Below are 25822 nucleotides of genomic sequence, written 5' to 3' on the forward strand. Positions count from 1 at the left end.
GACAGGACTCGCAAACTGGATATGACTCGGAAGTCAATGAGCCTAAAAGCCCATCTTTATCCATTTTGTTCATTCTGTCTTCTCCAATATGGCCAAGCCTGAGGTGCCACAAATATCTTTGGTTTATCTCATCTTTGGATCTTTTGGATCCTTTGGCACTCACATCTTGCTCGGTAACATTCACAGATACATCCATATGTAAATGATAGAGACTGTCAATCATGAAACCACGTGCGACTATTTTATTTCTCAAATAAATAGAACAGCAGTCTTTGTCAAATGTAAAAACATGACCTTCCTGTGCTAGACATGAAACAGAAATCAAATTTCTGCTAGCAACAGGTACATAATAGCAGTCTCTAAGTATTAAACTAAATCCAGACGGTAGTCGCAGATGGTAGGTGCCCACAGCCACAGCAGCAACTTTTGCCCCGTTGCCAACCCGAAGGGTTACCGCACCTTCCGCCAGCCTTCTACTTTCCTTTAGACCCTGCATGGTAGTGCACAGATGAGCACTAGAACCAGAATCTATAACCCAACTAGAAGTAGAAGAAACCGTTAGATTAGTTTCAATTATGAGCAAGTCTATACCTTCTGAAGGTGTGTCACCTTTCTTGTTCTTCAGGCTCTCGAGGTATGAAGGATAGTTTCTCTTCCAGTGGCCTTCGACATTGCAGTGGAAACATTTTCCTTTGTCGTTAGCCTTTTTCTTTTGAACTTCCTTCTTTGGCTTCTTGTCTTTCTTCTGCTTCTTAGCAGGCTTCTTTTTCTTCCAAGTAGACTTTCTCTTGGAACCAGAAGTCAACTCAGCAGCAAGGACATTGCCCCTTGAACCTTTCAAGGCTCCCTCAGCAGTTACCAACATGTTGATTAGTTCAGTCTTAGTGCATTCAATCTTATTCATGTGGTAGTTTACTATAAACTGACCAAATGAATCAGGAAGTGACTGTAGGATCAAATCCACTTGTAATTCCTTGTGCATGTCCATACCGAGCTTCTCAAGCTCCTCTAGGTCCTTGATCATGGTCAGACCGTGATCATGGACAGACTGCCCCTCGCGCATCTTCGCTTTGAAAAGCCTCTTGGACACTTCAAAACGAGCTGTGCGACTCTGCTCACCATACAACTCTTGCAGGTGTGCCAGTATGTCCCTAGCAGTCTTTATATTTTCATGCTGGCATTGGAGTTCATTAGACATGGATGCCATCATATAGCATTTTACTCTAATGTCATCATCCAACCACTTTTTATGCATTTCACGCTGAACATCAGTAGAACGTGCTGGTAGTGTGGGGATATCTGAATCGAGTATGTAGCCTATCTTCTCACAGTCCAAAACTATTTTGAGATTTCTAAGCCAGTCTTTGTAATTGGTTCCGGTCAGTCGGTTGGTCTCAAGAATACGGGTCAAAGGGTTTGAAGCTGACATTGTATCTGCAGAGAGTAAAGATTCTAGTTAGACTTTTGTACTTGATCCTAATCTGTTCTAAGGTCTTTTAGAACAAATGTAACTCCCACTATTTTCTCGAATCCCTCACACTCCCCTGGTAGGGAAACGAAAATCCCACACGACTAGGGTTTCTAGTGGGTACTGCGGTCCCACCAATTTACATGCCACCTCACCTAACAGTTATTGGTGACACATAGATGGATGAGTGTACAACTCTTGTACAATGCTTCTCAAGCATGTTGCAGTGTAACTTGGTCTCTAAGCCATGAAGACCTCACCTAACAGTTATTGGTCCCATTTCTTAGTTAAGTCAGACCCACCGTATAACCGTAGGAATAAAGTCGTCATTGGGTCCTCACCTAACAGTTATTGGTGCCCAACCCCACCTTTACCCTACAACATCTCATGTCTATAGAGAGGTCCAGCCCCCCGATGCAACTTGACCACTGTGTCCAGCCGAGACAAATCAACATCAGAAAGGCCTTAGCAGCTCTACTACAGTGGAAGACCTATTGACTTAATATTGGTTAATCAGGTCTTAGTGTTTGCAACTTGAGCCCTTCATAAGAGGTAATCGAACAATTGGCCAGGTAAGCAGGTGGGAGGCTCCCCTTACTCAGAGAGTAAGGTCCTAATTAAGTAACCACCTTTCATGCTTTCCTAGACACCAATTAGATCAATTAATCTAATATGACTTGCTCATGTCGGTTCACTCTCGACTTGATTGAGGAGGTTTTGATTTAGGTCTCAATTGGGTTTGCTACATCACATGTAAACCTATCTACCCGACTCGCATTTACATCACATGCAAACGGCACATCACAGGCAGTTATAATCGCAGCATCAAATTAAAGCTAAACTTTAACTAGGTGATGATCATGGATTCTAATTAGGTCGTATTACAAGCACATGCACATCAATCGATCAAGTGGTCTTCAACTCTTGAATTGGTTCCAAGCCTCCTTGATTCGATCCTTGATCAACTCTTGATCCCATCGCCATCAACCGCTTAGATCACCTTTCATCTCATGCCTTTGCTTCAACTTGATCGTTGATGTACATCACATCACAGAAATACAACCAGATATAAAATAAAAATAAAAATAATTTACATCTCCTTTTAGGAGGCACGCAGGCCTCTCAAAATATCAAACAAGATGCATGCAAGCATCTGAAAAATTACATGACATCGCAGATCACATCGCAGGTCATTACATTTGATACCAAAAGGGTTTGAATCCTATGATCATCACCGTATGCAACAATTATAATTTTCAGATCTGAAAACTAACTGATTGTATCATGACATAGGTCGCTGATCATGCTAATCATGATTCTAAACTTTGTAATCCCATTAACAATGCATTTAGAATCATCTTTTTATCACATAAAAATCAGCATGCAAAAAATCAGCACCCCTGAAAAATCTGCATGCAGAATTTTTCAGCATGCATGATCATTCAATTTTCAGATCTATTATGCCTTTAGATATTTAATTCTTACCTTAATCTACGAAGCCTAGGCTCTGATACCACTGTTGGGAACCCGCCCATGCCGCTGATATTTCAAAAATTAAATCAGATGGCAGCGGAATCGGCATGCACGGGTTCGACGTTCATCGCATGAACGTTGTTTCGAGACCTTTCGTAATTAGGTAAGAATTAAAACTTTTAAAACTAATAGGAAGATCAAATCTTCACCTTGCACGGGTAGATGATCACCGCAAATCTGAATTCGTAGTTTTTGGAAGAGGGTTCGCTTGAAGCCGTTCAAACGTCCGGCCTCTACGGGTATCCACACGAAGTAGAGGACCGATCAAATCTTTCTTGTCTTCCCGGGGTGCTAGCTCCCTTGCAAAGACTTCTTTTGATGGCTGATCTCCTCTCTTTCAATCAACCCTTGATTGTGCTTGAGAGGAGGAAGAAGAAGGATGAAGATGAGGAAGAAGAAAGAACCCCACGCAGCCTTCTTTTGTTCCTTGCGTTGGATGAAGGAAGGGAAGGGGAGGAGGCCGCCAACACTTGGAGATCCTTTTCCCTTGCTTGCGGCTGAACTAAGAGAGGAGAGGGGCTGGTGGCGGCAGCAAGAGGGGGAAGAGAGCACACACCTAGGGCGCCGGCCCTAGGTCCCTTTTTATAAGCATCAAGGGCTCCTACAAGTTAGGAGCCCTTGACAACCTTCTTTCTTTGGAGCGCCGGCCCCTTCTCTCTTCTTGTCGCCCTAACCAATTGGAGAGGGGCTGATGCCCCTCTTACTTGGTTAGCCTAATCCTCTTCCAAAGAGGATTAGGTGCCTCTCTCATGGTTTAATCCTAATCTAATTAGGATTAGCCAATTTTGGGTTCAATCTATGCTAGTCCTAATCCAATTAGGACTTGAATGAACCATGACTCAATTGAACTCTTCAATCCTAATCCAATTAGGAGTCATGTTGATTCATTAGATTAATAATTAATTTAGACTTAAGGAATCCTAATCCAATTAGGATGTATTTAATTTTAGTCCTAATCCAATTAGGACTCTATTTGAATCCGAAGTCCTAATCCAATTAGGATTTCTAGGAATCCTACTCCAAGTAGGAATCCAATTTTAATTCAAAATTCCTAATCTCATTAGGATTGTAGGAATCCTATTCCAAGTAGGAATCCCAGTCCTACTCCAACTAGGATTCCCAGTCCTAATCCAATTAGGACTCTAGGAATCCTACCCGAAGTAGGACTCTTGTTTCAAGTCCAATTAATTAATTTCCTTTCCTTCTTCAACTTCTTATCAATCAAATTGATTTCTTGTGATTCCTAATCACGATTTCAACCATCGGATCGGTCAATACTTCTAGTGTGTGTGACTCCATAGGTTCTATTCTGACTGGTAGTGAGATATATTGTGATCTCTATCTCAATATCATTGAAAACTCCTTTCAATGGGTTGGAACGATTCCAACTCAACTCATTAGGGTTTATCGATCATCAAGATAATCCCTATGAGTCCCACCATCCACCAGTGACACCTAGCAGCATGTAGTGGCTACCCAGCAGAATGGAATGATGAACCTCTAGGTGCAGTTAACATGTGATACAGTCCTACTATCGTGGATCCCTACAGGACGGAGGTCATGGACAACTCGTCAAACCCCATCGTCTGTCATATGTCAAGATTTATTCGACTCGAGTTCGATAGTGGAAAACTCTTTCTCCACTTTATATTACTGCCCTGGCCAAGGTCTTAGAACTCAGTCTAACAAATCACATAGGATCACTCCTCTTCTATCAAGGTCGATAGATTCCTTATAGGTGCATACCCTACTCCTACAGTGAACTTACTGCAGCCAATCTACACTGCATGGACCCATATGGCTAGAGACCATGTATGTGTGCAGTCAAACTACAATAACCTCACTGTGAGTAGCCGAAGCACCGCAGGTCAAAGGACCAGTCACACTACTGCAACATCAAGCAAGTCACTGACGAGTGGATAGACATCCAAGTGACTTCTTGTCTTGGTCACGCTCAGTACCCTTGTTCTCTAACAAGCACCTGCACTATCACTTCAGTGTCCCTACACTGTGGACTCAAGTCTCATCCATCCAGAAGGAAAGTGATCCGTGCACTGATCGGATCGATCACCGTCCTCGTGATGATCCATTGATCAGGAGCATTTAGAAATTAATCACCAATGATACATGGCTCAAATTCTCAACTCTTGAGAATATGTATCATCATCTTATTAATTCCTTGGACGATTCATAGACACATAAATAATATGAATGAAAAGATGCCTTTTATTTATTCAATAATAAATAGTCAAGTACAAAATTATGTCCCTAGAATCAACAATGTGTCAGCCAAATTGGCTTCTAGGGCATACATCTAACAGTGGTCACACACCTGTGGCACCACCACCATCTATAAGATTCTAACTTTTCAGTGGCATCAAAAGTCATCATTAAAAGGCCTGAATATTGCTATTAAAGCTATCACTGCAACCATAATGGTTGTGAGTAAAATGAACATTACTAATAGCTGTAGTGGCAACGTATGCCTCATTGCCAAGGTCATATACATGTGATGATCGAATGTGATCACTAATAATCAAACAAGTAGTGACAATAACTATCGCCACTATAAGTCCTACTTTTTATGATGACACAACATGCCACTAATGGACTAACTTATCAGTGATAATAGTTTTTATCACTAAATATGGTACTAATTGTGACAACCTATTGGTGCAACCATTAGTCAATCATAACTATTGACGATTTGTATCGAGGGATTAAAGGGTTTGTGGCAACTTTTTTGTGGCGACTACCTAAAATCATCACTAATGCTGCTCTTTTTGTGTCGACTATTCAAAATTGTCACTAATGCTAATATTTTTTTTATGGCGACAATTCTTTTCAGCATAAAATACATAGTATTAGGGGTGACCGCACATAGAGTCGCATAAAGGCTGCCACTAATGTCTCATACTTGTTGGCCGGTAAAAGAATTTTGGTGTCAAAATTACTTTTAGCGGTGAATAGCGAGATCACCACTAATAGTAACACTTTTAGTGATAGCTTAATTCATTGTCACTAATAGTTATCGTAATAGTGATACTAACGGATACTTCGTTGCTAATACTATACTTAATAGGTGACAATAATAGCATAGTAACTACTATTGTACTTATTAATGGTGGCAAAATTCTACCCTCACAAATACCGTGAGCATTTGTGGTGATACATATATCCATCATCACTAATTCAAGAATACTGGTGGTGGATTCATTTGTCGCCACTAAAATAATGCTTAGAAGGATTTTTTCCCTATTCTTAAATGCAGAATGAATTAATGTGAAAGCGTTAGTATTAAGGATTATTTCTTTAGGTGGTATGTAATTTCTTTTTGATTATGAAAATTTGATAGAAATAAACTTTTTTTTTCACAATGGTAATTACTATTTTATATTAACATAAAATATTTATAAATTATAAGTACCTTTTAAATTTTTGAATAGTTTTTTTAAGATAGATTATATTTTTTCTTGTATTAATAATGAGATAAAATTTGCGATAGAAAATGGATAGTGAATTCTAAATTCTAAGTCAGCAAAGTTTCAAGTAAAACGTACTCTTAAGGGCACAATAGTAATTTTTATTGTTAAGAGTATGTAGCATACCATGGTATACATTCAAAATTGCTTGAAGTATATTTCATTGATTGTATGGATGAATCTAACCTTAAGATGCAGCAAAGTGTGGAATGAATCGACCCCAAAAAAGGTGGAGTCGACCCCGGCACATCATAGAACCATCAGGCACACCTCTGCGAAAATGGTACGGATGAACAGTAGTGGAGTCGACCCCAAGCATGCTTAAGTCGACCCCATCTTCAAGCCTCAAGAAAACAAATCTCTGAAATTTACTGAGAGGGTCGACCCCAACCTTCCTTGAGCCGACCCCAGATGGAGCCGACCCCGGAAATGCTTGAGTCGACCCCAACTGAACATGAGTCGACCCCAAGGCTGTGTCGTTCAAAACTGTGTCTCTGGAATCCCTGAGAGGGTCGACCCCAATGGAACTTAAGTCGACCCCAATGGAACTTAAGTCGACCCTACTATATCTTGAGTCGACCCCAGTGAAAAACAGCTGAAATATAAGGTTCTGTGTTTCCTGAGAGGGCCGACCCCAATGTAGCAGAAGTCGACCCCAGTGAAAGTTGGGTCGACCCCAATAAAAGTTGAGTCGACCCCAAGTATGATGAACAGTGGTTTGAGTTGACCCCAAAAAAGTTTGGGTCGACCCCGGCACGGGCAGAAGTATTATGACTAGTTCTGCAGAAGTACTTTTTGACCTTCCAACAGCAAGTAACGGCTAGTTTTTGAAATCTAACCAATGGAAGGTGTCCAATGGATGAGGAAAACTATTTAAAAAGATACTATTCATCAAAGAGGACATCCTTTTGCAAAATATCAAAGCTTATACAAGAAAGACAAGAGCCCTAATTTTCTTCATCCAAGTGCTTCATTCAAAGAGCCAAAAGCAAGTGATCGAGTAGATTCTAAGAAACATTAAGAGCTTCATCAACTCTTGAAGAGTGAAGCAATCTTGACAAAGAAGAGAGAAGTCTCATCAAAGTGATAACTATATTCTAAACTCTTCTTTGTAGCTCATAGTTGTTATATTTGCTCATCTAGGAGTTTCAACTTTCTTCTTGTTTTTAATCACCTTGTAAAGGTTTGTTGGTGAGCCTGTAAAACCAACGGTGTAGGTTTGTTGGTGAACCCGTAAAACCAACTGTGAAGGTTTGTTGGTGAGCCCGTAAAATCAATTTAGATAAACCAATTCACCCCCCCTCTTGGCTTGTCACCTTGGGCAACATCCCCGTCCCGGACCAAGAAACCGTAGTATCTGTCCGGCTGACGTGGTACTCTACCCGATCGCCTTAATGGTGCATCTAATATGGGTTCTGGATCTGATCTAATCAAATCCGACTCAACTGGTTCAGTAGATAGTGTCGAATTTTCTATATGTTGAACTTCTCTAAGCTCAACATTAGAGCTTTTTGTTCCTTCACCAAGGAATTCCTTCTCTAAGAAAATTGCTCTATTGCTTACGAACAACTTTTATTCTTCAGCAAAGTAGAAGTAATATTCTTTAGTTTCTTTAGGGTAACCAACAAAGAAACATTTGTCAGACTTGGGTTCAAGTTTGTCTGTCTTCAAACGTTTGACGTACGCCGGACACCCCCAAACCCTAAGATGAGAGAGCATCGGCTTACATCCAGTCCACATCTCTGTTGGGAACCCGCCCATGCCGCTGATATTTCAAAAATTTTTCAGATGGCAGCGGAATCGGCATGCACGGGTTCGACGTTCATCGCATGAACGTTGTTTCGAGACCTTTCGTAATTAGGTAAGAATTAAAACTTTTAAAACTATTAGGAAGATCAAATCTTCACCTTGCGCGGGTAGATGATCACCGCAAATCTGAATTCGTGGTTTTGGAAGAGGGTTCGCTTGAAGCCGTTCAAACGTCCGGCCTCTACGGGTATCCACACGAAGCAGGATCCGATCCAAGCTCTCTATCTCACCGGGGTGCTAGCTCCCTTGCAAAGATAGCTTTGATGGCTGATGTCCTCTCTTTCAATCAACTCTTGATTGCACTAGAGAGGAGGAAGAAGAAGGATCTTGAAGAAGAAGAAGAAGATCAAATCCCTTCGCAGCCTTCTTCTCTTCACACGCGCTGAAGCCAAGGAAGAAGACCAAGAGGAGGGAGACGCCTCCTCTTCTTTTCCTTTGCTGATGGCGGCTGAACCAAGGGTGGAGAGGGAGAGGGTGGCCACGGCTTGGAGGAAGAGGGCTCTTCTACCTTGGGGCCGGCCCTAGTCCTCCTTTTATAAGGAGTGGAGCTCCTAACAATTAGGAGCTCCAAGACAATCTTCCAAAGAGGGAAGGGGGGCGCCGGCCCCTCTCTTCATGCCGCACACAAGGAGAGGAGGAGGGGCGTGATCCCTCCTTCTTGTGTTGCCCTAATCCTCTTCCAAAGAGGATTGGGTACCTCTCTTATGGTTAAGTCCTAATCTAATTAGGATTGACCATATTGGGTTCAATCTACGCTAGTCCTAATCCAATTAGGACTTGAATGAACCATGACTCAATTGAACTCTTCCTAATCCAATTAGGAGTCATGTTGATTCATTAGATTATTAATTAATTTAGACTTAAGGAATCCTAATCCAATTAGGATTTGTTTAATTTTAGTCCTAATCCAATTAGGACTCCATTTGAATCCGAAGTCCTAATCCAATTAGGATTTCTAGGAATCCTACTCCAAGTAGGAATCCAATTCAAAATTCCTAATCTCATTAGGATTGTAGGAATCCTATTCCAAATAGGAATCCCAGTCCTACTCCAACTAGGATTCCTAGTCCTAATCCAATTAGGACTCTAGGAATCCTACCCGAAGTAGGATTTGTGTTTAAGTCCAATTAATTAATTCCCTTTGTTCCTTCTTCAACTTCTTATCAATCAAATTGATTTCTTGTGATTCCTAATCACGATTTCAACCATCGGATCGGTTAATACTTCTAGTGTGTGTGACTCCATAGGTTCTATTCTGACTGGTAGTGAGATATATTGTGATCTCTATCACTATATCATTGAAAACTCCTTTCAATGGGTTGGAACGATTCCAACTCAACTCATTAGGGTTTATCGATCATCAAGATAATCCCTATGAGTCCCACCATCCACCAGTGACACCTAGCAGCATGTAGTGGCTACCCAGCAGAATGGAATGATGAACCTCTAGGTGCAGTTAACATGTGATACAGTCCTACTATCGTGGATCCCTACAGGACGGAGATCATGGACAACTCGTCAAACCCCATCGTCTGTCATATGTCAAGATTTGTTCGACTTGAGTTCGATAGTGGAAAACTCTTTTTCACTTTATATTACTGCCCTGGCCAAGGTCTTAGAACTCAGTCTAACAAATCACATAGGATCACTCCTTTTCTATCAAGGTCGATAGATTCCTTATAGGTGCATACCCTACTCCTACAGTGAACCTACTGCAGCCAATCTACACTGCATGGACCCATATGGCTAGAGACCATGTATGTGTGCAGTCAAACTACAATAACCTTACTGTGAGTAGCCGAAGCACCGCAGGTCAAAGGACCAGTCACACTACTGCAACATCAAGCAAGTCACTGACGAGTGGATAGACATCCAAGTGACTTCTTGTCTTGGTCACGCTCAGTACCCTTGTTTTCTAACAAGCACCTGCACTATCACTTCAGTGTCCCTACACTGTGGACTCAAGTCTCGTCCATCCAGAAGGAAAGTGATCTGTGCACTGATCGGATCGATCACCGTCCTCGTGATGATCCATTGATCAGGAGCATTTAGAAATTAATCACCAATGATACATGGCTCAAATTCTCAACTCTTGAGAATATGTATCATCATCTTATTAATTTCTTGGACGATTCATAGACACATAAACAATATGAATGAAAAGATGCCTTTTATTTATTCAATAATAAATAGTCAAGTACAAAATTATGTCCCTAGAATCAACAATGTGTCAGCCAAATTGGCTTCTAGGGCATACATCTAACAATCTCCCACTTGCACTAAAGCCAATTGGTCATATATCTTAGGCCCATCTTCTCAAGGTGGGCTTCAGTCTTTTGCTGACTCAGCTGCTTAGTGAACGGGTCTGCCACGTTATCCGCGGAGTCTACTTTCTGCACCTCTACATATTTCTTCTCCACATAGTCGCGTATGAGGTGAAAGCGCCGCTCTATATGCTTAGACTTCTGATGAGACCTTGGCTCCTTAGCAAGGGCTATGGCGCCATTATTATCGCAGTAGAGTGTTATGGCATCTGATGTCATCACATCCAACTCTGCAATGAATTTCTTGAACCAGAAGCCTTCCTTAGCAGCTTCAGAGGCGGCGATGTATTCAGCTTCCATAGTAGAATCAGCAATGATCGGTTGTTTAGAACTCTTCCAATTCACCGCACCACCATTGCACAAGAACACGTATCCAGATGTTGACTTCCTGTCATCGACATCAGTCATGAAGTCTGAATCTGTGTACCCTTCTACCTTTAACTCTGATGATCCTCCAAAAACCAAGAATAAATCTTTAGTTCTTCTCAAGTACTTAAGAATATTCTTCACAGCTATCCAGTGTTCTTCACCTGGATTCGACTGATATCTGCTTGTGACACTCACAGCAAGAGCTATATCAGGTCGTGTACATAGCATGGCATACATGAGGCTTCCTATTGCCGATGCATAAGGAATCTTGCTCATGCGTTGAATCTCTTCAGATGTGTTGGGGCACATCTTCTTGGAGAGATGAATTCCATGCCTTAGGGGTAAGAGACCCCTCTTGGAGTTTTCCATGCTGAACCTCTTCAGCACCTCCTTATGTACATTTTCTGTGACAGGCCAAGCATCCTTTTAGATCTATCTCTATAGACCTTTATTCCCAAAATATAGGATGCTTCCCCAAGGTCTTTCATGGAGAATTCTTTTGACAACCAGACCTTAACCGAGGTTAGCATGGGAATATCATTCCCTATTAGGAGAATGTCATCTACGTACAGTACGAGAAAAACGACAGCACTCCCACTAACCTTTTTGTAAACATACGGTTCCTCTTCGTTTTTGATGAAATCAAACGTTTTGATTGCGTCATCGAAACGAGTGTTCCAACTCCGAGATGCTTGCTTTAGTCCATAGATGGACCTTTGCAGCTTGCAGACCTTGTGATCTCCATCACTGGAAGTGAAACCCAAAGGCTGTTCCATATAGATATCTTCATCAAGATATCCATTCAAGAAAGCAGTTTTCACATCCATCTGCCAAATTTCATAATCATGAAATGCTGCAATGGCAAGCAATGTTCGGATGGATTTTAGCATGGCAACAGGTGAAAAGGTCTCCTGATAGTCAATGCCTTCGCGCTGACTATACCCTTTCGCCACAAGCCTTGCCTTATAGGTCTCTACCTCTCCATCCGAACCTATCTTCCTTTTGTAGATCCATTTGCATCCAATAGGTACAATACCTTCTGGTGGATCTACTAAGGTCCAGACTTGGTTGGAACGCATGGAGTCTAACTCTGACTTCATAGCTTCCAGCCATTTCTCGGAATCGACATCAGATATCGCCTCGTTGTAGGTTTTGGGATCCTGTATGTGATCCCTATCTCCCACCAGGAACATTTCCTCGGTATCCTCTTCTAGTATACCTAAGTATCTATCGGGAGGATGGGAGACCCTACTAGATCTACGAGGTGGTCGAGGGACATCGTGTACTGGCTCTGTATGAATGGGTTCAATAGGATCCATGACTCGTTGCTTTTCAGAGACTTTCTCTTCAAGCTCAATTTTCCTCCCACTGCCTCTATCAAGGATAAACTGATTTTCCAAGAAGATGGCATGACGGCTCACAAACACATTGTGATCCTCTGAGACGTAAAAATTGTATCCTAATGACTCTTTAGGATATCCTATAAAACGAGCACTTATGGTCCTAGCCTCTAACTTGTCCGCCTGTAGTCTCTTGACATGGGCTGGACATCCCCAAATCTTGAGATGACCCAGACTTGGTTTCTTACCATGCCATATCTCATACGGTGTGGTAGGAACGGATTTAGAGGGAACTCTATTCAATAAATAAATCGCTGTGAGTAAGGCATCTCCCCAAAGGAACATAGGTAAATCAGTGAAGCTCATCATGGACCTGACCATGTCCAACAGGGTCCGATTCCTCCTCTCTGACACCCCGTTGAGTTGAGGTGTACCCGGAGGTGTCCATTGTGAGACTATGCCGTTTTCTTTGAGATAGTCCCGGAATTCCCCACTAAGGTATTCTCCTCCTCGATCTGATCGAAGAGCCTTAAGAGGTTTTCCAGTTTGTTTTTCTACTTCATTCTTGAACTCTTTGAACTTTTCAAAGGATTCAGACTTGTGTCTCATAAGATACACATACCCATACCGTGAATAATCATCGGTAAAGGTAATGAAGTAAGAATAACGTCCCCTGGCTAGCACATCGAATGGGCCACATACATCTGTATGTATTAGGGTAAGTATTTCAGTGGTCCTCTCCCCATGTCCTACAAAGGGCAGTCTAGCCATTTTTCCTTGAAGACAGGACTCGCAAACTGGATATGACTCGGAAGTCAATGAGCCGAGAAGCCCATCTTTATCCATTTTGTTCATCCTATCCTCTCCAATATGGCCAAGTCTGAGGTGCCACAAATATCTTTGGTTTATCTCATCTCTGGATCTTTTGGATCCTTTGGCACTCATATCTTGCTCGGTAACATTCACAGATACATCCATATGTAAATGATAGAGACTGTCGATCATGAAACCACGTGCGACTATTTTATTTCTTAAATAAATAGAACAGCAGTCTTTGTCAAATGTAAAAACATGACCTTCCTGTGCTAGACATGAAACAGAAATCAAATTTCTGCTAGCAACAGGTACATAATAGCAGTCTCTAAGTATTAAACTAAATCCAGACGGTAGTCGCAGATGGTAGGTGCCCACAGCCACAGCAGCAACTTTTGCCCCGTTGCCAACCCTAAGGGTTACCGCACCTTCCGCCAGCCTTCTACTTTTCTTTAGACCCTGCATGGTAGTGCACAGATGAGCACTAGAACCAGAATCTATAACCCAACTAGAAGTAGAAGAAACCGTTAGATTAGTTTCAATTATGAGCAAGTCTATACCTTCTAAAGGTGTGTCACCTTTCTTGTTCTTCAGGCTCTCGAGGTATGAAGGACAGTTTCTCTTCCAGTGGCCTTCGACATTGCAGTGGAAACATTTTTCTTTGTCGTTAGCCTTTTTCTTTTGAACTTCCTTCTTTGGCTTCTTGTCTTTCTTCTGCTTCTTAGCAGGCTTCTTTTTCTTCCAAGTAGACTTTCTCTTGGAACCAGAAGTCAACTCAGCAGCAAGGACATTGCCCCTTGAACCTTTCAAGGCTCCCTCAGCAGTTACCAACATGTTGATTAGTTCAGTCTTAGTGCATTCAATCTTATTCATGTGGTAGTTTACTATAAACTGACCAAATGAATCAGGAAGTGACTGTAGGATCAAATCCACTTGTAATTTCTTGTGCATGTCCATACCGAGCTTCTCAAGCTCCTCTAGGTCCTTGATCATGGTCAGACCGTGATCATGGACAGACTGCCCCTCGCGTATCTTCGCTTTGAAAAGCCTCTTGGACACTTCAAAACGAGCTGTGCGACTCTGCTCACCATACAACTCTTGCAGGTGTGCCAGTATGTCCCTAGCAGTCTTTATATTTTCATGCTGGCATTGGAGTTCATTAGACATGGATGCCATCATATAGCATTTTACTCTAATATCATCATCCAACCACTTTTTATGCATTTCACGCTGAACATCAGTAGGACGTGCTGGTAGTGTGGGGATATCTGAATCGAGTATGTAGCCTATCTTCTCACAGTCCAAAACTATTTTGAGATTTCTAAGCCAGTCTTTGTAATTGGTTCCGGTCAGTCGGTTGGTCTCAAGAATACGGGTCAAAGGGTTTGAAGCTGACATTGTATCTGCAGAGAGTAAAGATTCTAGTTAGACTTTTGTACTTGATCCTAATCTGTTCTAAGGTCTTTTAGAACAAATGTAACTCCCACTATTTTCTCGAATTCCTCACACTCTTCTGGTAGGAAAACGGAAATCCCACACGACTAGGGTTTCTAGTGGGTACTGCGGTCCCACCGATTTACATGCCACCTCACCAACAGTTATTGGTGACACATAGATGGATGAGTGTACAACTCTTGTACAATGCTTCTCAAGCATGTTGCAGTGTAACTTGGTCTCTAAGCCATGAAGACCTCACCTAACAGTTATTGGTCCCATTTCTTAGTTAAGTCAGACCCACCGTATAACCGTAGGAATAAAGTCGTCATTGGGTCCTCACCTAACAGTTATTGGTGCCCAACCCCACCTTTATCCTACAACATCTCATGTCTATAGAGAGGTCCAGCCTCCCGATGCAACTTGACCACTGTGTCCAGCCGAGACAAATCAACATCAGAAAGGCCTTAGCAGCTCTACTACAGTGGAAGACCTATTGACTTAATATTGGTTAATCAGGTCTTAGTGTTTGCAACTTGAGCCCTTCATAAGAGATAATCGAACAATTGGCCAGGTAAGCAGGTGGGAGGCTCCCCTTACTCAGAGAGTAAGGTCCTAATTAAGTAACCACCTTTCATGCTTTCCTAGACACCAATTAGATCAATTAATCTAATATGACTTGCTCATGTCGGTTCACTCTCGACTTGATTGAGGAGGTTTTGATTTAGGTCTCAATTGGGTTTGCTACATCACATGTAAACCTATCTACCCGACTCGCATTTACATCACATGCAAACGGCACATCACAGGCAGTTATAATCGCAGCATCAAATTAAAGCTAAACTTTAACTAGGTGATGATCATGGATTCTAATTAGGTCGTATTACAAGCACATGCACATCAATCGATCAAGTGGTCTTCAACTCTTGAATTGGTTCCAAGCCTCCTTGATTCGATCCTTGATCAACTCTTGATCCCATCGCCATCAACCGCTTAGATCACCTTTCATCTCATGCCTTTGCTTCAACTTGATCGTTGATGTACATCACATCACAGAAATACAACCAGATGTAAAATAAAAATAAAAATAATTTACATCTCCTTTTAGGAGGCACGCAGGCCTCTCAAAACATCAAACAAGATGCATGCAAGCATCTGAAAAATTACATGACATCGCAGATCACATCGCAGGTCATTACATTTGATACCAAAAGGGTTTGAATCCTATGATCATCACCGCATGCAACAATTATAATTTTCAGATCTGAAAACTAACTGATTGTATCATGACATAGGTCGCTGATCATGCTAATCATGATTCTAAACTTTGTAATCCCATTAACAATGCATTTAGAATCATCTTTTTATCACATAAAAATCAGCATGCAAAAAATCAGCACCCCTGAAAAATCTGCATGCAGAATTTTTCAGCATGCATGATCATTCAATTTTCAGATCTAATATGCCTTTAGATATTTAATTCTTACCTTAATCTACGAAGCCTAGGCTCTGATACCACTGTTGGGAACCCGCCCATGCCGCTGATATTTCAAAAATTTTTCAGATGGCAGCGGAATCGGCATGCACGGGTTCGACGTTCATCGCATGAACGTTGTTTCGAGACCTTTCGTAATTAGGTAAGAATTAAAACTTTTAAAACTATTAGGAAGATCAAATCTTCACCTTGCGCGGGTAGATGATCACCGCAAATCTGAATTCGTGGTTTTGGAAGAGGGTTCGCTTGAAGCCGTTCAAACGTCCGGCCTCTACGGGTATCCACACGAAGCAGGATCCGATCCAAGCTCTCTATCTCACCGGGGTGCTAGCTCCCTTGCAAAGATAGCTTTGATGGCTGATGTCCTCTCTTTCAATCAACTCTTGATTGCACTAGAGAGGAGGAAGAAGAAGGATCTTGAAGAAGAAGAAGAAGATCAAATCCCTTCGCAGCCTTCTTCTCTTCACACGCGCTGAAGCCAAGGAAGAAGACCAAGAGGAGGGAGACGCCTCCTCTTCTTTTCCTTTGCTGATGGCGGCTGAACCAAGGGTGGAGAGGGAGAGGGTGGCCACGGCTTGGAGGAAGAGGGCTCTTCTACCTTGGGGCCGGCCCTAGTCCTCCTTTTATAAGGAGTGGAGCTCCTAACAATTAGGAGCTCCAAGACAATCTTCCAAAGAGGGAAGGGGGGCGCCGGCCCCTCTCTTCATGCCGCACACAAGGAGAGGAGGAGGGGCGTGATCCCTCCTTCTTGTGTTGCCCTAATCCTCTTCCAAAGAGGATTGGGTGCCTCTCTTATGGTTAAGTCCTAATCTAATTAGGATTGACCATATTGGGTTCAATCTACGCTAGTCCTAATCCAATTAGGACTTGAATGAACCATGACTCAATTGAACTCTTCAATCCTAATCCAATTAGGAGTCATGTTGATTCATTAGATTATTAATTAATTTAGACTTAAGGAATCCTAATCCAATTAGGATTTGTTTAATTTTAGTCCTAATCCAATTAGGACTCCATTTGAATCCGAAGTCCTAATCCAATTAGGATTTCTAGGAATCCTACTCCAAGTAGGAATCCAATTCAAAATTCCTAATCTCATTAGGATTGTAGGAATTCTATTCCAAATAGGAATCCCAGTCCTACTCCAACTAGGATTCCTAGTCCTAATCCAATTAGGACTCTAGGAATCCTACCCGAAGTAGGATTTGTGTTTAAGTCCAATTAATTAATTCCCTTTGTTCCTTCTTCAACTTCTTATCAATCAAATTGATTTCTTGTGATTCCTAATCACGATTTCAACCATCGGATCGGTCAATACTTCTAGTGTGTGTGACCCCATAGGTTCTATTCTGACTGGTAGTGAGATATATTGTGATCTCTATCACTATATCATTGAAAACTCCTTTCAATGGGTTGGAACGATTCCAACTCAACTCATTAGGGTTTATCGATCATCAAGATAATCCCTATGAGTCCCACCATCCACCAGTGACACCTAGCAGCATGTAGTGGCTACCCAGCAGAATGGAATGATGAACCTCTAGGTGCAGTTAACATGTGATACAGTCCTACTATCGTGGATCCCTACAGGACGGAGGTCATGGACAACTCGTCAAACCCCATCGTCTGTCATATGTCAAGATTTGTTCGACTTGAGTTCGATAGTGGAAAACTCTTTTTCACTTTATATTACTGCCCTGGCCAAGGTCTTAGAACTCAGTCTAACAAATCACATAGGATCACTCCTTTTCTATCAAGGTCGATAGATTCCTTATAGGTGCATACCCTACTCCTACAGTGAACCTACTGCAGCCAATCTACACTGCATGGACCCATATGGCTAGAGACCATGTATGTGTGCAGTCAAACTACAATAACCTCACTGTGAGTAGCCGAAGCACCGCAGGTCAAAGGACCAGTCACACTACTGCAACATCAAGCAAGTCACTGACGAGTGGATAGACATCCAAGTGACTTCTTGTCTTGGTCATGCTCAGTACCCTTGTTCTCTAACAAGCACCTGCACTATCACTTCAGTGTCCCTACACTGTGGACTCAAGTCTCGTCCATCCAGAAGGAAAGTGATCTGTGCACTGATCGAATCGATCACCGTCCTCGTGATGATCCATTAATCAGGAGCATTTAGAAATTAATCACCAATGATACATGGCTCAAATTCTCAACTCTTGAGAATATGTATCATCATCTTATTAATTTCTTGGACGATTCATAGACACATAAACAATATGAATGAAAAGATGCCTTTTATTTATTCAATAATAAATAGTCAAGTACAAAATTATGTCCCTAGAATCAACAATGTGTCAGCCAAATTGGCTTCTAGGGCATACATCTAACAATCTCATGTGGTGTTTTATTTACAGACTTGCTTGGAACCTTATTTAGAATGTAGCAGGCTGACTCAAGAGCATATCTCCAAAAGAATATGGGCAGATCAGCAAACCCCATTATGGATCGAACCATGTCTAACAGAGTCCGATTTCTCCTTTCTGATACACCGTTATACTGTGGTGTACTAGAAGAAGTCCATTGGGAGAGAATCTCATTCTCTCCTAGATATGTTAAAAACTCATTAGAAAGGTATTCACCCCCTCGATCTAATCGAAGAGTTTTAATACTCTTTTCAGTTTGTTTTTCTACTTCATTACGATACAATTTGAACATTTCAAATGCTTCAGATTTATGTCTCATTAAATAGACATAACTATACCTCGAAAGGTCGTCTGTAAACGTAATGAAATATGAATACCCATCCCTAGCATTTGTGCTCATTAGCTCACATACATCAGAATGTACAAGGGTCAATAAGTCACCTTTTACCTTTTCCGGTAAAAGGTGATTTTGTCATCTTACCAAGAAGACATGACTCACAGGTTGTCAATGATTCACAACATTTAACAATGAGGATTTCCTCTTTGCTTAACCTATTGATCCTATTCTTGTTAATATGACCTAGCCTATGATGCCAAAAGTAGACATCCATGACATTATCTATTCTAGGGTGCTTACTTGACGTGTACATTACATTAACAGGATGTGATAACAAGTAGATGCCATTGCTCAATCGTCCATTCATTGCAGTAACACCATTCATAATGATATCACAAGAATATTTCTTTATTGAAATTCATAATCGTTCATGGCCAAAAGGCCTACGAAAATTACATTCAATAAGAACGTAGGACAATAGTGACAATCACTCAAGACAACTACATGAGAATTGAAAATAAGTTTGAGATTTTCTAAAGCTAGAACTGGAACAGATCTTTCATCTTCAACATTCAGGAATCTTTCGCTGTTTTCAAATCTCTCATTGACATGAAGTCCTTGCAACGAATTGCATATATTAAACGGACTTCCAGTATCTAAAACCCAGGTCGAATTATCACATATAGAGAAATTACAAGGTGTTATTATATAAATACCTTGATCAGCAACTGATTGCCCTTTTCTTTTGCTTGGCCTGTTCGGGTCAAGTGAGGTAAGGTACTGAGGATAATTCCTCTTCCAATGCCCCTGCTTCTTACAATAGAAGCATTCTACCTGACTTGGTCATCCTTAATTTTTTTGGTTTGACTATTCTGAGTTTTCAGCTTTGTATACCAATTATTGAAGTTGGGACCAGTCAACTTATCATTATCCAATAATGAGCGAAGTGACAAACTTGTGGCCATTTCTCCATAAAAAAAATTTGGCTATTAGTATATGAATTGACTAAACACAGTAGACTTGGACTTTAGTCTAAAGATACTCCCACTATTTTATACAAATTGGTAGCCTCTACCTCCAATTCAAAAAATTACTCTTAATTCTTTAGTGGGCACTAGAACCCAATAGATCGTATATAGGCCCGAGTGTAGCTCGGCCAACCCGTATGCACCTATTGGTAGGTTCTAAACCAGTTGCTTCACCAAGCAACTTCTAGGGATAATTTTGTCCTAGGTTCTTCGGCAGGCGTGTGGTGCCTCCACCGAATATTCTAGTCAGGTCCAACCATTAAATGATAGGGTTAAGTCTAATCAACTAATAGACGACCAAGCCCGAGTATGGCTCGGCTCACCTGACCGCCTATTGAAGGTACACTTAACTCATCATATATTGAATGACAATTGCAATGCTTGATAAGTACCAGGCGTGTCGCGCCTCCAATAATTATTAAAATATTGGATCCATTATCATCCAACTTAATGGAAGGCTATGACCTAGTTATCCCCATAACCATTTCATTTTAAGGACCTAATAATTTTAGAGGATTTCATAATTAGGATAGATGAGAAGATCCGGTTAGTCTAATTTCTTCCATTGACTTCACCAAATCAAATTAGACTCAAACCGATTAAGGAGGCACCTAAATCAGTCAAACTGATTTTTCTTATAGGCATGGGCTAACTCGAATCATTAAGTGATCCAATCAAAATGTGATTGACCATGTCGGCCAGGTAAGTGAGATCGGTGGAAGGGATATGCCATTAACTCGACAAAGACGAATCAGTGCGAGTAGCTTCCAATTAAAAACCACCGGTCAAAACTGCCAAACTTACTTTAGACATCGACTGGTTAATCAATTTCGATTTGATTACTCAAATGACTCGGGCTACACCTCTGAGCCTAAATCAAGTTCCATCTTGGTCTAATCAAAGACATGGACTTGATCCATCTACAACTATTGTAAATTGACCTAGAATTTCTTTGACCTAATATAGTTACTACTTAATTAGATTTGATCAATTAATTCTATTTGTCCATGTATGATTCTAACCTTAAGTCTAACCCAATCCTAGGAACTTGATTTGAGCTAACCCAAATACCTCAAGAATTATGCAATGTCATTTAGTTGAGTCACAATTCTATTTCATAACACTTAATTCTCAATTAAGTATAGACTTATGAAAGTTTTGATCATTGCATATTTCTTTTTAATTACATATTAATTACAATCTTCCAGTTCTTAAATCTCATTTTCAGATCTGAGCATTTGTAATTAATCATATGTAATCAGATTTAATTCATGATTAAATCCTTATGATTCATGTTCATGTATCGCACATACATAACTTCATGAATTAATTCAAAATAACATACATCTTATGTATTTTTTTTATTTTTTATTTTCAGATCTGATTTGTTCTTTAAAATCAGAGATCAATTGAATCATTAATTTTATTTAGATCTAATCTAAATATTATTATGATTTCAGATTTGTTTATGTTACAAATCTTAACACAAACATGCATCATATGCATTCAAAATTTCAGATCTAGTTAATCATGCATAATCAGCAATTAAATCAATCATAAAAAACACTTTAGATCTAATCTAAGCATGTTCATGATTTCATATTTAATTGCAAGAATTAAAAAATAAAAGTTTAAATACGAACTTGGCTCTGATACCACTGAAAGTGATTCCTAGGTTCTTCGGTGTTTAGCATGCTGAATTTTTTTTTTTAAACCATGGCTGAACCTGATCGGTGTTGGAAACCCTGGTGGTCGCATGCATATATTTTTAAAAATTTTACAGCGGAAGCATGAATTAAACTATTTAATTCTTATACATGCTAGAGATCATATCTCTACAACAAAAATAGATCCAGGACTTTAAACATTTATCCTAAACAAGTAGGCATGATTCTATGTCTAATATGTAGTCATGCAGAATTTCAGCAACCTAGTTGATTTCTAATTTTAATTTTTAATGAGATCAGATCTCATACCTTTTTGCTTTGAGAACTTTGATGATGCCTTGATCACCTTGTATAACCGCACATGTGTCCGACCTCTACGGATAGTCCACGCGAAGCTCTAGGAAGATCCACAACTGCAGAAGTGCTAGCTCGTGCAGAGGTGCTGCAGTGGCTGAATTTTTTTTCCTCTAAGCACTCAACTTTTGATTCTTCTTCGAGAGAATGAAGGATGGAGATGAAGGATAAGAAGGAGGAGAGAAGGTGGCTGGCTCTCAAATTTTTTTCAGAATTTAGAACCCTTTCTAAAGACCATCTCTACAAATCCTAAGTGTGGGGGTCCTTTTATAGCCAAAAAGCCCTCCACGCCTCACACCTCTTTTGGCCAATAAATTTGGCTGATAAAATTCCCAAAAAATTCTGGCGAATCGGCAGCTAAGAGATGAACAAATTCTCTTTTAATCTTGTGCCAATAATCCCTAAAAATTAGGGGGTTATTGCACCCCAAACTTCAGCTGCATGCCACCCTGCTTGATGCGTCATGCAGTCCCTACAAATTAGGGATTTGATTCTTATCTTTTTAGGAAGATTTGAGGCATCATATTTTTCTAGAAAATAGCCCCACGCCTCCTCTTTCCTCATGCTAAAAATCGATCAAAAATAAAGAGGATAGGCACCACTACTTTTAGGGATAAGGATGAGGTGTCTTTCTTCTCCAAGAAAGAAATCTAGGGTCCTAAATTTTAGGAATTCTTCTCTATAATAAATTTTGATTATTTGAACTCTTAATCCTTATCAAATAAGGACTCTTAATTGACTTGAGTCAATCTTAATCCAATTGGGTCAAGTCCGATCAATTAGGTTATGCCCAATCGGCTCGGGTCGAACCCGATCGAATTAGGTCAAACCCTAATTTAGCCCAAATTGAATCTAATTCAATTTGGCTTAATTAAAGTCCAATAATTCAATCAAATTGAATTTATTAGTAATCCAATTACTAATTAATCCTCCAATAATTCAATAATTATTTTAATACAACTTTTGCTAAGGATAATTTGTCAATCGAATTGACCAAATTATCTCTAAATGATTCTTAATCATCAATCAGCCATTTGATCAACCTAGAAACTTCTATACGTGTGACCCCATAGGTTCGAACCTAAGCCGGTAGCACAAGAACAACTTCTTGTACTAATCGAAATGATCATCTACCAATGGTACCCGACGTCCGGATAGGCCAAATGATTGCAAAGCAACATTCAAGAACCCTTGGACTATGGTTACCGTATAATTTATCCCTATGACTCCTAAATGCCAGGATGACTTCAGTGTTCTGTCAACTCTGTAATAAGTGCATCCATGATGTGATTCAACTTTAAAAATCCTGTGACTCCTCATAAGGATTATCCTGGCCAAGGTTTTGCTAAATTAAACACAAGACATTATCTCCTATTTACAGGAGGGGTCAATTCCATCTTGACTCACAACTGACTATGCAAGTACTTGACTGCACCCAGTAACCTTCCGTCACTGAATTAAAAATTCAGGTAGTCCGGTACCAAAGTATAATGAGTTGCTTGCTAGTCACAGGTTGCGGTCTCAGGTCAGAGGGTCAAACTTATACCCATATCCACTCGGAACATCTCTTGACAGTAGAGCATTCCAGAATTGGTCACGTTCAGTGAAATGTACTCCTACACTTCACCTGTGTGGCATACCAGTATCTCCACACTTCTTGGTTAAGAGGACAACCAACGTATATGTCACACAATGACCTAATCTCGATAATGCCGTCATCCTTGTAACAACATATCATTTGGTCGCGAACTTGTTTAAGGACTCGAAGATAAATCCTCATTTATCATTAATAAGTCCTAAGGACTTCATCATATAAGAGTTCATTTGAAGATGTAAAATGATGAATAATGCCTAAAAATACTTTATTGATTTGTCAATTTATTTACAAAATTCAATCATCAACATGTTGACGATTGACATTTAGAATACAATTCCCAACACTTGTTGAAGCATTGGCTCAGGTTTGCTATGGAGTTTCAAACTTTAGGTTCTTCTTGGAATGCTTTGATTAGTTTTTCTAAACTAAATGCTTCTTAAGCCTTAATTAGACTTGGTTGGATTGGCTAGCTTGAAATGTTACTTATCAACTGCAAAGAACTATATGACATATTCTAGCCCATGCTATGAAGCAACTTGAAGGAAACTGCATCTATTTAGAATTAAATTAAAAAAATAATAAAAAATGTTGTGATTTAATAACACATCAAGCTTTCTTAGTAGCTTCGGCGGAGGATAAACTAGAAAGCAAAGAAAGGATCCAGACTGCCTAGTAGCTTCAAGGGTTGAAAAGAGATTTGTCAAGATGGAAGGATCCAGACTGCTTCACTTGATGCTATGCTTTATAATGTTTTTTACTGTGTTGGTAAGATTGTTGCTAGCAAATATGGTTTATCTTATTGCAGCTAGCAATTTCATCCTCTAGCAGTTATTTTTGAAGCTGGTATTTTGTAACCTCATTAGGCCTACTTCAAATCCCTTTATCTGCTTTTAGTGCCTTTGCTCTGCTGATTAACTTTCCTCTAAATCAGTTGGAGGTTTCATTTGACTATGTTTCATTATTTCGTAGAACCAGTATAACTAGTGATATACCTTTTTGTCCTCTGCATCCTTCTTTTCTCCAACATTTTTTCTCATTCTTAATAAATTCAGGTCGCCTAACCCTTTTCTTTTTTTTCGTCAAAAAGAAAAAAACAATTTGATTCCCCACGAGACTCTGGCTGAGGGAAGTCCTGTTGAGGCTGGCAACGAGCGAATCGTCCCTAATCGGCGATTCTACGATCCTCCGTAATAGTGATCTTTCTCTCGAATCCAACAAAAAAAAAAAAAAAACAATTGCACATGATGCCTCACGTGCACTTCTCCCCATTAGCGATCCTCCACCACCTCACGTGCACCTCCTTCTCTCCTACATGAGCAAGGATGTCTAGTTGCCGGCTGCCTCATCCCGATCCTCCACCGCTTGATGCCCGCGCGAACCATCTTATATCCCATCCATCAGCACCATTAAATGCCGAAGATTGCGAGGATCGAGCTAGATCAGCGCTTGTGGACGCCGAAGCAGCTTCTTGTGAGTTCCTTTTTCTCTCTCCATCGAAACTTTTTTGTGACTTCTTTGCTGGATCTCGTAGGATCGGCTAGAGAATAGCCGCCTGATTTCATTGGTGAACACTCCATAACTAGGCTTTTGATGTCACCTGACTCTTCCAGTTCTAGGGTTTCTACTCCCGTGATAGAGCGAGCTAGGGGGATCTTTGGACATTGCCGAGGGATTTTTGAAGAGTTGATCTAGAGGTTGCTAGATTTGTGCTGTACTTCGATCTTCTTGAAGTAAGTGACATGACTCTTTTTTGGATTCCATCATGTAAATTTTACCCACCATGTTAGTGTAATGCCGGGCATGAGGCTTCATGATTTCATCGACAATAAAGCTTGAGATCATGGGTGAAAGATCTGAATTTTCTTTTGTTTTTTGGTAATTGTTTTGATTCATGCAATTCTTAATATCACTGTAGCAAATTGTAGAAGTACATGGAAAATGATGCTCCTGGCCAAATTCCTTTTTCTTTCTTCTTAAATCGCTATGGATCTCTGATCTGATGATCTCTAAATAGAAATACAAGGATCAATACAGTGTTTTCTCTATATTTCTATTGTTTTTCTTCATACTGTGTTGAGGTCATTGGACATTGCAAGATATTTTTGTGCATCTAATTGGTGGAAGATCCCTTTGCCCTTCTCTCTCTCTCTGTCTACACAGTCTATTGTATGTTTTCTTGCTACTGTAAATGCATGATATCTTGATTTCCTAGAAAACTTAGCTAGTATGATTTTTTAGCAATTCTTGATTTCTTTCTTTCATATTCGCTCCCTTGTTAATGTCAGTTTGTTATAATTCTTATGTTAGAATGTATTTAAAATGGTAGTACATGTACATCCAAGCTATGGTACTTTGTTTGGATTTGTAGTTGGTAGAGTC

The 25822-nt window shown here is 40.3% G+C and overlaps 1 long non-coding RNA gene across 1 annotated transcript; it reads left to right on the top strand.

Moving 5' to 3' along the window:
- The first annotated feature begins 24567 nt into the window (after positions 1–24567).
- Positions 24568–25568, top strand: LOC103696225 (uncharacterized). Its single transcript, XR_602370.6, has 2 exons — positions 24568–24913; positions 25054–25568. It is a non-coding gene; the product is annotated as an uncharacterized LOC103696225 (long non-coding RNA).
- Positions 25569–25822: the final 254 nt, after the last annotated feature.

Source organism: Phoenix dactylifera, chromosome 16, assembly GCF_051530095.1.
Source record: "Phoenix dactylifera cultivar Ajwa chromosome 16, Ajwa_hap1_PhDact_Kaust_v1.1, whole genome shotgun sequence".
Taxonomy (NCBI): domain Eukaryota; kingdom Viridiplantae; phylum Streptophyta; class Magnoliopsida; order Arecales; family Arecaceae; genus Phoenix; species Phoenix dactylifera.